Raw genomic sequence first — 14,456 nt, 5'->3', positions numbered from 1 at the left:
TGGGCAGAGGAACGTTAACAATTTCTGGAGTTTCCTCATTTAAGAGTCGGAAGATTTGGTTGCTTCATCTGCAAGATTGCAGGAGTAAAGGAAGAAACGGCATGTAACTGAATTGGAAGACTCGGTGTGAAGTAACTGTGGACTAAAAAAGAAAAGGGAAAAGGGGGCTCAGGGTCTTATGTATATACATATATGGTTAAGCTGATTCTTGTAGGTCAAATTTAGATTATTGAACGGATGTTATGAAGAAGAAAATGTATAAAATATTGTTTTAAGTGCGGTTAGTCTAGGGTTTTAAAGGTTAAGTAAGGTGTTACATGCTTCAGGATATTTAAAGGAAAAAAAATGCAGTTTGAACCACCAGCAAAATTCCTACAAACGAAAGGCGATCCACCTCTTCCATGGGCCAGGTGGAAGTAAGAGTTTATAAATTACATGAAGGCCATAGATGGGGAAAGGATGGGAGCTGAACGGAAGAAAAGTATTCTCTTACACTGTTTAGGCTCTGAGGGACAGATGGTTTTTAGAGCTTTACCACAAATTACAGTTGCGGAAAATGCTGAAGCAACTAATGTGTACAATGAAGCGTTGATTAGAATAGAAAAAAGATTTAAACCCAGAAGCAATATAGCACTAAACAGATTTAAGTTTTATACGAGGGTACAAGAAGAAAGTGAGTCATTTGATGATTTTTTAACAGCGTTGCGCAATTTAAGTTTACATTGCAGTTTTGGTAACATTACAGATGAAATGATAAGAGATCAAATCATTGTACATGTAAGATGTAAAGAAACACAAAAACAGTTGTGGGTGATGGGGGACCCCAAATTATCAGAAGCAATTTCGACAGCAAAAGCTTTTGAACAAACTGAGAAGTGGATGCATGTGGTTAAGAATAATAGCAAGGTAGATAAAGCGGAAGAGATTGCGTCTGTGAAACGCCAAGATGAGGTTAAAAATGAGGTGCACAATCCGCTGTCAGGGAGTAATCCTAACTTCAAAAGGTGGGGAAAGAGTGTAGCCTGTTACAGATGTGGGAACAGGAACCACATGGCATCATTTTCTGGATGTCCAGCCTTAAAGAGAGAGTGTAAGAATTGTGGTAGGATTGGTCATTTTGTTAACATGTGCAGGGAACAAAGGAAATTTGCAGGTCAATTTCGCCCCAGAATTTCATGTACGTTACAAGGCCCTGTACAAGATTTGGTTGAGGGAGGTAATCTAGACAGGCCACAGAATACAGGGTTTGTGGTGTCGGTTTTGGGTGGCATGGCTGACTGGGAAGAAAATGAGAACATTCCGGCCAAGAATCCTCCCATGTGTGTGGTTCGCGTTACAGGGGTAGATTTAGATCTTATGGCTGACTCAGGTTCACCATGGACCATTATTGGAAAACAATATTTTGAAGAGAAGCTGGAAGGGGTTTTCGAGGTTAATGAGATGTTGCCACCAGACATAAACCTGCTGAGTTATGATGGTTCACGCATAGACATGGTGGGGTATTTCAAAACATCAGTGATTTTTAAAAACAGGTCGGCAAATATTAACTTATACATTGCAGTTAAGGGTATAAATGTATTGGGCTGGAAAGATCAATGGAAACTTGGGATAATGTTGAATCCTAGACTTAATGATCCGGTGGTGTTGGATGAGTCTGTTAATGATAGTTACATCTCCTTTACAGGATGTGACAGTATGGAAAACTTCTTAAAAAACTCGTACAAAGAAGTTTTTTCAGAATCATTGGGAAAACTTAAGGATTATTCCCACCAGATTAAATTTAAGAATAATGCCACACCGGTTAGACAAAGGATTAGACCAGTACCCATAAACGTAAGGGATGAGTTGAAAACTATGTTAAAAGATTTGGTATCAGAAGGCATCATAGAGCCCATTAATTCGTCTGAGTGGGTTTCGCCCATTGTTTTAGTCCGGAAACCAGATAAATCTCTGAGGTTGTGTGTAGATTTGAGAGCCTTGAATTCAGAAATAATTGTTGATTGTCACCCATTACCCAATATAAATGAAGTGGTGTCATTGTTGGAAGGGGCAAAAGTATTTTCGACCTTTGACTTAAGGTCAGCATACCACCAAGTCGCGCTAACTGAGGAATCGAAAATGCTGACAGCGTTTATAACTCCACAAGGGTTATTTCAGTATAACAGAATGCCGTTTGGTTTGGCCTCAGCGGCATCGGTATTCCAAAGAATAATGTTTAACATCTTCAAGGACATTGATAACTTCGTGAAGTGCTTTCAGGATGATATCTTAATATTTTCACACAATATTGAAGAGCACTTAAAACACTTGGAGGAGGTTTGTCTTAGGCTAAAAAAATGGTTTAACTCTTAAATCTCATAAGTGTAAAATGTTTAAAGAAAGTGTGGAGTATTTGGGGCATACACTAACAGGTGATGGCGTGATTCCAAAAAAATCAAACGTAGATGGAATTTTAAATGCTCCCTCGCCCAAGACTAAGGAACAATTATTGTCTTTTGCAGGAATGTGCGAGTATTATTCGAAATTTGTGTCAAATTTTGCTAATAAAATGGAGCCTTTGAGGAAGTTATTGCGCCAAAAGGCAAGTTTTGAATGGACAGATGAACAACAAGAAGCCTTTATGGTGATCAAGAAAGATATTGTCAATGCTCCCATTTTAAGGCCTTTTTGTATTAACAAACATTGTGTAATTACAGTAGATGCCAGCTTATATGGCATAGGTGGTGTTCTATCACAGAAATCAGGCAATGAAGAATGGAATGTGTGTTTTGCGTCTAGAACATTAAATGAAACCGAAAGACGTTATGCTGTCATAGAAAAGGAGTTGTTGGCATGTGTCTGGGCGATTGAACATTTTAGGAATTACATTTGGGGTGGAAGGTTTACATTGAGGACAGATCATAAACCATTGGTTAACATTCTTTCTCCAGGAGGAGGGTGGAATTCCACTGCCAGGATTGCGAGGCTAACTTCGAGATTGCAGGAGTATTGTTTCAAAACGGAGTTTGTACCAGGGAAGAAAAATGTAACTGCAGATTTTATGTCACGTCATCCCTGTGTTTCTTTTCCTAGTAAAAAAGATGATGAAGCAGATATTGTTACAACCATTCAGGATGTGGTGGTTGGTGCGTTTGCGGACATATCAGAGGTATCGTGGAAGTCTAGTGAGGAGAATGATTCTCTATGGGAGTCAGTGAAGAAATTTATTGTGGAAGGATGGCCAAACAGGAAAGATGTGTCAGAAGAGCTTATGCCTTTGTATAATGTGGCGGATGATTTGGAGTTAGAAGGGGATTTTGTCTATAAAGCTGGTAAATGTGTACCACCCTTTGGAGTCCGAGGTATGATTCTCAATCTGGCTCACAAATCACATCCAGGAATGTCTGCCATGAAGCGGTTAATGAGAACTTATTTTTGGTGGCCAGGGATGGATCGCATGGCTGATAGGGTAGTTAGAGAGTGTGATGTTTGCATTTCTAATGATAAAATGCTTAGGGTCAATGTCCCTCCTCTTAGTCCCACAGTTTGGCCAGAGGAACCTTGGAAGAAACTGGCTTTTGATATTTCTGGTCCCTTTTTGAATTTGCCTTTGGATTCACGGTATGCTCTTGTGTTGGTAGATTATCATTCTAAATGGCCATAAGTAAAGTTTGTTTCAATGGCCACCACTTCTAGAGTTTTGGATTTCTTTAAAGAAATTTTTGCAAGGGAAGGTTGTCCTGTGGAAATGTGGATTTTCCTGATCAGTTATGTCCCCTATCTTGGACCCCAACGGTTCTATATGCATGTTACAAGTACATGTATGTTCCCTCCAGTTTCAGTTTCTAAGACGCAAACATATGTGTGTCTACCGTCGACATGTTCTCTGTCAGATCCGCCATCAATGGGCTGGATATTCGATTCCTAAGCATGAAAGGCCACCGACTTTATATGGCTAAGTTACTCCATTTTTACAGTTCAGGCAAGTAGGCCCGATTCTGTCCTCAAAGCCTTTCCCTGCTCTCTGTCTTTTGACAGCTTCAGCTTGAGCTCGCATCTGTATCCATGAACTTTGTCCTACTCCCTGTGCAGCTAACGGTGCCTGCCTCGGCCAGTTTTCGCCTGCCTGCCAAGAAGCTGTATTTCACCTTCGAATTATCTATTTTGCTCTTCAGCCGATGCATTCCTGTCTAGTGATTTAGGTAAACATTTCCTTTAGCTCACAAGCAAAGGACTCAGCCTTTCCGTCCTCCTGCAAGTGATTCATAGCCCTGCTGTCATGGAAAGTTTTCTGCCTCTCGCATCTCATATAGACACTTAGGCGTTTGTGCACGCACACAGTCAGTATAGACTAGATTCTGTCCGAGAGTCCTTCCTTGTGGATAACATAGTTCTTTAAACATAGGATGTTAGATATGATTTGGGATTAGGTTGACTTGACCCCCCAGACTTCTCGTCTCCACATGTAGAGCTAAATGTCAAGTCCCCTTCACCCCCTAGTTGCACGTCAATCACACGTCATGCTGTTGCGCGCGCATCTATGCCAAGTATTATCTTATAGATCCACCTATGTCTGATAATCCTAACCAATCATGTTTCTTTTATTCCTTATTACGCCTAGTTTCGATTACGTACCTGTTTTGTCACTTTTCTTATCAAATGTTACGCCTTTTTTGCATTCGTTTCATTGTAAATGTATAACCTATAAAAGTTACTTCTTGTCAATAAAGTATTGTACTTCACTTCCTGAACCCTCGTGGTGACGGAACCTGAAGGCCGCGACTCGAGTCGGCCATTTTTGATGGAATAAAGCCCATTTAGAAACTCTTATACCACGGATTCTGCCTCTTGTTATTCTGAGCTATTTTATTTTATTTCAAGATCCCGTATGAAATTCAGTCCGGTAAAGAAGATTTTTGTTTACCACATAATGGCGCCCGAATAGGGACACTTTCTCATCTCACGCGCCGGCGGTGCGTTGCAGGCCCGGTCTCCTGCCACAACTGGACGGACCATAAACGCGTACCAGCAGGATTTCCTGTAAGCTCCCTCCGGTCAAGCGGGGGCGACTGAGGCTGCGATCAACCCAGACGAGGCGGTGAGAAGTGCGAAGTATCCCGACCAGAGCCTAGCTGAGAGAGCAAGATCCGAGGTATACAGAGGCCCACCAGGTTTCTCGAAATCCCGATGTCCAGAGGGTCCGCTGTCCGCAGTCATCGAGTCCTGTCCATTCTCTGAGGCCTTCCGTTTCAAGGAGCTACTCGGTGAGTACCATCGCCGGGGAGGCGTGTTGACGCGCACATAGGTTGTGCCGGTCAAGACGGATTTGGGTACACAAATCCGGTCTGCACTGTTTAGCAGTGTATATGTACTGTTTAGCAGTATATCAAGTATTCCGAAGTATGCAGTTATTGTCAAGAATTCAGCGTGGTGATTAGTTAGGCAGACTGTCATCATTGTCGGTCGTTGTTAAAATGTTTAATGTTTAATGTTTAAAGTGTTCAAATATTGTGGTATGAATGAGTGTTCATTGTTCACTGTTCATTATTGTGTTTTTCGTATAAAGTGAGTTCAAGAGTAAGTATCAGATCAGTTGTCAATATGCCGCTCTTCTCGAAGTTAAGACAGATTACTACCAGAAAAGGGGTGCTTGAAGAAGCAGTTCCTATTCCTCCTAGGGACACTCCAGGGCATTTTATGTACCATAAGCATGGCTTAGATGCCATATTGTTTCTTGATCTATGGGTAGATTATACCAAGGGATTGCCGGAAAGTCAAAGGTGGCCCGTAGCGGGAACCTGGGATGCAGAATGCATCATGAAAGTAGAGGAAGAGTTATGGAAAAGAAAGGTCAGACAGTCACAGAAAGACGCTGTTGAGTTATGGCGTAAAGAATCTCATAGACGTACAGAAAAAGCACGTAGACAAGAAGAGAGGAGTAAAGAAAGTTCAAATAAAGTTCAAGAAAATCTATTAATTGAGGAAGGTATCCGAGTGAAATCAGAACAAGTAAATAGACAAAGAAATGCTCTTATGAATGGTATGTATCCCCTTCTAGCCGAAGGACTACCTAAGGCTGCTCCAGAGATGCCAAAAGACTTGCCACCCCCATTATTTCCAATTAAGGTACATCCAAAAGGGCATCCCAGAACCGCAGAAGATGTTTTTCTTTCCTCATATCTAGACGACGCAGCTCCCGAGTATGCTAACGCCGCACCACATAGACCGTCTGGTGTAGGGGTTCAACGTCAGGATCAGGTATCTGTCCCCGTGCAACAGCAAGTCCCGACACAAGCTTCGGCAAGCACATCTGTTTCCGCATCTGTCTCCGCAGTCGATCCTACAGGGGTATCGACACCCATAGTTGCTGTGTCACGTTCAACGAATCCATTCACACCCGACGCCCCAGATGGGGCCACGGGAGGTGCTAGCCTTACCTTTACACCACCCAGAATAAATAAACTTGTTTTTCAAGAGTCAGCGCATTCACGTACACCTAAATTCGTAAGTGAACGTACGCTTAAGGAACTCCTTGTAAATTGTAGATATGACCCGGTGGTTGGTAAAGAGGACGAAATGGTCCTGGCATCATTACGTATCAGGCGAGCCGCAGAGTATTTAGCAAGGTTACCAGGAATGATTACGCATCTAGATAACATATATCATTTTGTTCAAACAGGACGAGATCCAGGATGTATTAACAGAGCTATGGAATTCCAGAAAGTAGAGATACAGGGGGAACTGTTACGTTTCCTCATAAACTGTGTGATCAGAAATCAAGACCGCCCGGGGGTAGACCCGAATACAATGCTTATTCTTACAAGATGGAGTCAGAATATATCAGAAGGGAGACACGATAAGCAAAATTGTATAATAGCCATGTGCCGAAAAATCCGTAAAGAAATAGAGCGTATTCATGAAGAAAGATTGGGAACAGACGAGTTTGAGCAAGATGAAGTGTCCGAATCAGGGAATTCCGCAAGACAGTCAGAGACCATAGCCTATGTAGGCAGAGGAAGATCCTGTGATAATGCTAGATGTTTTTCTGATCCCATACACTCTGTATGCCCAAATAATAGCAGAACGTATCCGACGCCTATAATAAATCTGAAGTCTCCTGAACATTCGTTTCAAGACGCAGATAAAATATTACGAGAACGAAGGGGTTACCACTTCCTCGATTCCATGGATGAGCAAGAGTTAGCCAGATCAGCCGTTCACTGGATTGACAGTCCTGAAAAATACGGTGATGAGACCGTAGCACACACGTTTTTTAATCTCAGTACAGATGAACAACGTTTAGCTGGAATCTATATGATTCAGCAACTCCTCATATTATATAAGAGCCAACATGCTGACCCTGGTCCTTTACCTGATATATTAACGGAACTACTCACGAACAGATGGAGAGGTTCTAGTAACAAGCTAATTAAAGAGATATTAGTGTCACGTAAGCAGTATGTCCTTTTTGTAAGTCCGGATTCTCTCTCGCTGCCCCGCAGAGAAAGAGCGCCGTACTATATGGATAGACAAAATCCCCTACGAGAAGTGCACCCAATAAAAGGCGAAGACAATGAGTTTCACCGTGTATTTGTTTACACACCCATATCAAAAATGGAATTATTGGAAATGAAGAAAGTAGTACCTAGTCATGACAAAGACCCAGCGGGTTTCCACCGAGAAATTAAAGACATGTTACTGATGGGAGAGTACACCTTTCCTGATATTATGACGATATTAAAGGTGCTTTTGCCTGCTGGCATTTATGAAAAACTGAAAGAAAAAGAGTGGGAAGTGGGTGACCAAAAGATAGACTGGACAGCATTAGCAGAGGAAGAAAGGGGCCGAACTGCAGGTTCAGGGCTCGGGGATAAAGTTAAACTGTTACCAGGTTTACTAGTACAGGTACTGCCACGTTTATTAACTACAAAAAAGGAAGATTGGGGTGCAATCACAGCCTGCAAACAAAAGCAAGATGAAGACACAAGCGATTATTATGCTCGATTGAAAAATGTTTTGGTATAAATAGTGGTATAAAAGCAAGTAGTGACTCATATCCACATTTATTTGTGACAAAATTAGTGGAAAATGCATTGCCTCCAGTAAAGAATAGAATATTGAAATTCGAGAGTACCTGGCAAAGTAACACTCCGTCGCAAATGCTACAAATGTTACAGTATCATCACAATAGAATTAGGGATGAACAAGAACACGAGCATAGACGCATGAAGGATACAAAAATGAAAATGCTAGTTTCTCAGACAGTACCAGCAGATGGTCACAAAAAGGGTGTGACACATTCTGGTGATTCTGCAGTTCCTGTAAAGGGAACCTGCAATTACTGTAAACAACTGGGCCATTATGTACACGATTGTCCAGTCCTGAAACGTAATATAGCTACAGGTATTGCAAAGGAGAGACCACGATTAGTTAGACAAGATCAGAATGAACAAGGAGCTATGCAGCATGGACAGTCCATGCCAGTTCAACAACAGTCCATGCCAGCCTCACAGCAACCCATACAGTTTGTGCCAGCTGCACCACCGTTGCCTGCTACTGCCACACAAACCACAACACGACAAATGTATCAGACTGCACAGTATGAATACCCTGAGTATCAGCGTTACGCATGAACCAGCCTAGAGAGGGAAGTTGACTTACCGCTTATCGAGATTCCTGTAGATCAAGAAGGACCTTATGTACATAGTGAATTATTAGGTCAAGATAGAAAATTCTTACTCGATACAGGGGCAAGTCGAACAACCATAAAACGTAGTGAAGTTCCAGGGGCACCCCTCTCAGGCTCTCAAAATATTTCCCTTGGTTTTTCAGGAAAACCTATTGTTAATGAAGTATCACAGCCTCTACCACTTACGATAGGACCTTTGACACGAACTACAGATTTATTGCTTACTAAATCATGCCCAGAAAATCTGTTAGGAATTAAAACTCTGAAAGCACTAGGAGCCATAATATGTTGTTCTCCGGAAGGAGTAAGGTTGTTTCTACGTGATTTTAAAGGTCACTATGCGTGTAGAGACATGGATCCCCGACTACAGACTTTACCAGTACATCTATGGGCACAAGGCCCTACGGATGTTGGCTGCATGAACATTACACCCTATCGAGTCACATTGAAAGCAGGAGTGGTACTACCACGAATGCGACAATACAAGTTACCGCATGATGCTGTAGTGGCTTTGCTGAAAATCATTGATGAGCTGATTGTCCAGGGAGTAGTTGTAGAAACAGACTCCAATGTATGTAATTCACCGATAATTCCGATTCTTAAACGAACTGATCCTACTGCCCCACCAGTGTACCGATTGGTTATTGATTTGCGTGAACTAAACAAGTGCATTGTACCACAATTCCCTGTGGTCCCTGATATATCATCATTGTTGACAGCAATTGATTCCGAAGCAACATTCTTTACTGTAATCGATCTCAAGAATGCCTTTTTCAGCGTCCCAATAGATCCGGAAAGCCAATATTTGTTCGGATTCAGTTTAAATGGGCGCAGCTTTAAATTCTCACGCGCTCCCCAAGGATTCACAGAAAGCCCCAGCATCTACAGCCAAGCACTGAAGAGAGAACTTGACAGTATCCACATGCCAGTCAATACTGCACTGCTTCAATATGTCGATGATCTGCTGATCACAGCGAGAAGCGAGCCAGAATGTGAAAAAGCTTCTCTGACAGTTTTACATTTCCTAGCCGACAAGGGGCACAAGGTGTCTCCTTCTAAGCTGCAATTCTGTGTCCAGCGAGTTATTTATCTTGGTCATTCGCTGTCCAAGGAGGGAAGGCAGCTTACACCAGATCGCATCCAGTTAATTGCTAACATGTCAATACCCCAGACACAAAAGGAGGTGCGGGCTTTCATAGGCCTCACTTCATATTGTAGGCAGTGGATCCCTCAGTACGCTTTTCTAGCAAAACCACTCATTCAGTTAACCACACAGGAGGCAGCCACATCGACTGTTCTCCCTTGGACTCAGGAACATACACAAGCTTTTGAAAGCTTAAAGAAAGCTTTATGTCAAGCACCTGTTTTAGCAACACCATGTTATAGCAAACATTTTACACTCTTTGTTACAGAACGCGAAGGTACTGCCTTGTCAGTACTCACTCAGGATCAAGCAGGATCACGCAAGCCATGTGCTTATTTTTCCAGTACATTAGATCCCGTAGCTCAGGCTTTGCCTGCATGCCTGAAATCAGTGGCAGCGACAGCTTTAGCAATCAGACAAAGCGATGCCATAGTGTTAGGACATCCATTGACAGTACAAGTACCACATGCAGTAGAGGTTCTTGTGAACCGAACACAAACACAACACTTGACCATAGCAAGACTTACCGGTTATGAACTGACATTGTTTCAACCACACATAGAGATCCGACGGTGTAATACATTGAATCCTGCTACACTATTACCTGTAATTGGAACAGACCCACTAGCTCATGATTGTGTTGAAATCATTGAAATAAAGACGAAACCTAGACAAGACTTGACAGACGTTCCATTGTTAGATCCAGACCTGACGTTGTATGTAGACGGATCGTGCATGAGAACAAGTACAGGAGATTTAGTGGCCGCGTATGCAGTCACAACAGACACTGAAGTTATTGAGACAAATTGTATAGATACTTTGTCAGCCCAAGCAGCAGAACTTATTGCTCTAACACAAGCCTGTATTCAAGCCACAAATAAGAAAGTTAATGTATACACTGACTCACGTTATGCATTCGGAGTTGTACACGACTTCGGCGTGCTGTGGCGAGAGAGAGGTTATTTAACCTCCCATGGTGCCCACATTCAGCACGGACCCCTCATTCATGCTTTGTTAGACGCAATACATTTACCCACTGCTATATCGATTATGAAATGTAAAGCACACACGAAGGTTACTGATACCATTTCTCAAGGCAATGATTTAGCTGACAGAACAGCTAAACAGACTGCTCAGAATCGCACATTAGACATGACAAAGCCAATAGTTCAGACACCAACACAGTGTATGACAATTAAGGATCCCGCACTTGACGTAATTGACATACAGACACATGCCACAGCAGAAGAAATAAAGAAATGGACTGAACTAGGAGGGATCCAGACAGATCAAGGATGGATGACGAAGGAGAAATCTGTATGGTTTCTCCCTGATTCCATGGTTCAAGCCATTATAGCTACAGTTCACAGTCCAGCACATTTAGGAGAGAAGGCTATGCTAGACAGCATTCAGCACATTTGGTTCAACAAACATTTACGAGCAGCAGCTAAACAAAAAGTTCGTACCTGTATGATATGTTGTCAGTTCAACCCGGGAAAAAGTGTTCCCGTAGAACAGGGTGGATTCCAGACCCCTGATCATCCTTTTGAAGTGCTCCAAATGGATTATATCCAGATGGAACGATGTCGAGGATTCAAATATGTTCTTGTAGTTGTCTGCGCTCTCTCCCGTTGGACAGAGGCGTATCCCGTATCAGATTACACTGCCCCGACTACTGCCAAGCAGCTAGTTCGAGAATTCTTCCCACGGTACGGTTTACCACGTGTTGTATATTCAGATAACGGCCAGCCTTTCTCATCCGAATTAATGAAACATGTCTCACTTTTGTTGGGATATCAGTGGAAGTTCCACTGTGTCCGACACCCCGAGGCAGCAGGTCTCGTGGAACGACATAATCAAATTTTGAAAATCAGATTGTCTAAAATATGTAAGGAGAAAGGTGTTGATTGGATAGTAGCCTTACCAGTTGCACTATTTTACATAAGAATGGTAGCACACTCTCGAACAGGGCTATCCCTGTATGAGGTGATCTTCGGAAGACCACCAAATATGTGGGGGACGCCTGTACCACGTAAAATAACTGATGTTAATTGTAATATGCTGACAGATTACCTGGCTTCCTTGATGTCTGCACTACAATCTTGTCGTTCACAGGTAGCTGCAGCTTTTCCTGACAACACTGAGGTGAAACCCCATGACGTTGCTCCGGGGGATCTGGTGTTTGTGAGGAATTTCGATCGGAAAACCCAATTGGAGCCCAGGTGGAAAACACCGAAGCTAGTCCTGCTGACCACAAGAACAGCCGTGAAAGTGGAGGGCCGCAAAGGATGGATACATTCCAGTCACGTTAAGAAATTTCATGGACTATCCTCGGATATAGACACTGTGCCCTGCACTCCCTCACAGACTGATTCAAAACTTCCCTTTGTTGAAAGGAATGACTCTCAGAACTATAAATTAAAACTCAGGTCCAGATCTAAACTGTCGGACGATTTGATTGTTTAAGTCCTCTCCAAGGTGAAGCGGTTGAATCTGTCCCGACATGTATCCCTTAGGTCTGAATCATGTAGAGTCCAGAATCATAATGAAACGACATGCTTATTGTAAATTACTGCGTAACCACTGTATTGTGACTTTATTAATTTTGTTTTTCTTGAATTTTTTAGTTACTGCAAGTATATTGTTGCATATGTATTATCCTGTTTCTAAACGTGCTTTCAATATAACTGATGAACATTCTTTTAGTGAATTCCCCCCACATGAGTTGTCCTATAGACTTGCGCTGCGCAATAACACATTCATTAGTATGTTACATCATTCCCATCAGACTAGTAATGCCACCAATTGTTGGGTGTGTGGCCGACTCCCTCCCTATCAGAATAACAAAGGAGTTCTGCCTTTCTTTCCACATCCGTTCACACACAATGGCTCCTGTGGAGCATGGTTTAGTTTATTAAATTCCATAGACCCAGACACAGCAGTTTATCAACAACATTGGATATGGGGAAATCTGAATCTAGTTTTATTCAAAGTCTGTCACCCTAATAAGGAGGGTCACCCCAGTAGAACAGGAACTGATTTAGAAAATGAAGTGTATAAATTAGGTAATTTTACACCTAATCTTATGATTTTGAATGTCAAAACCGAAGTTGAACTAATTCTGCCCACTATGTCTGTATTTCCAGTTAAGGGTGAATTATGTGTGAGAAAAGTTGGTTCCATACATATGGGCCATAGCCAATGCGTTACTACAGTAGAATATCGTGATCAAGGTAAATCTTCATTTAGAGCTTCTCGCCATTCTTACTTTATATGTGGTCAGACGGCATATATGCGTCTGCCTCTAGATTGGGATGGTACCTGTTACATAGCATTCCTTCTGCCACCTGTTTTCCTAGCCCCCCCTGATTATTATCGAAATGTTCATTTAGTACACAATAGAGAGCGAAGAGATCTCCCAGTTGTCGATTATACTGAGACGGCATGGGACAAGTATGTAGATTTCAATAAAGGTATCTTTCCCTATATAGGTACAATATCAAATAGTAAGCTGATACGCAGACTAACCAAGACTCTTGAAGCTGTAGTAAACGAGACTATAGCCGCCCTAGGCAATCTGACAGAAGAACAATCAGTGATGAGAATTGTTGTTCTCCAGAATCGTCTTGTCCTTGACGTCATCCTGGCCGATAGGGGCGGAGCTTGCAGGGTCATCGGATCCAGCTGCTGCATATTTATACCAGAAAATTCGCCATCTGTATATAAAGCTATAACACGCCTTCATAAGATTGTGAGCCAGATACACGAGAATCCAGGCACTTGGACGTGGTCCGGGTGGTTTTGGAGTGTGATATCAGCCTGGGGATGGAGAGTTCTATCCTTCCTAGGTATTGGCCTTCTTATGCTCTTCAGTTGTTGTTTATGCCTGCAATGTGGACCAGCGATTTGTGGTCTGTGTGCCACATCATGCATTCCATATCACAGTTCTCGTTCAAAATACCGGAAGAAGAAGGAAGAAGAAATGATGCTCCATGAGCAAATCGATGGAATGATGAAGATTGATATCTCTTGAAGGGCAAGTAGGGGACAAGGAGGGAATGTGGAAATGTGGATTTTCCTGATCAGTTATGTCCCCTATCTTGGACCCCAACGGTTCTATATGCATGTTACAAGTACATGTATGTTCCCTCCAGTTTCAGTTTCTAAGACGCAAACATATGTGTGTCTACCGTCGACATGTTCTCTGTCAGATCCGCCATCAATGGGCTGGATATTCGATTCCTAAGCATGAAAGGCCACCGACTTTATATGGCTAAGTTACTCCATTTTTACAGTTCAGGCAAGTAGGCCCGATTCTGTCCTCAAAGCCTTTCCCTGCTCTCTGTCTTTTGACAGCTTCAGCTTGAGCTCGCATCTGTATCCATGAACTTTGTCCTACTCCCTGTGCAGCTAACGGTGCCTGCCTCGGCCAGTTTTCGCCTGCCTGCCAAGAAGCTGTATTTCACCTTCGAATTATCTATTTTGCTCTTCAGCCGATGCATTCCTGTCTAGTGATTTAGGTAAACATTTCCTTTAGCTCACAAGCAAAGGACTCAGCCTTTCCGTCCTCCTGCAAGTGATTCATAGCCCTGCTGTCATGGAAAGTTTTCTGCCTCTCGCATCTCATATAGACACTTAGGCGTT

This window comes from Triturus cristatus, chromosome 9 (genome assembly GCF_964204655.1).
Source record: "Triturus cristatus chromosome 9, aTriCri1.1, whole genome shotgun sequence".
Lineage (NCBI taxonomy): Eukaryota > Metazoa > Chordata > Amphibia > Caudata > Salamandridae > Triturus > Triturus cristatus.
This window is presented reverse-complemented; position numbering follows the sequence as displayed.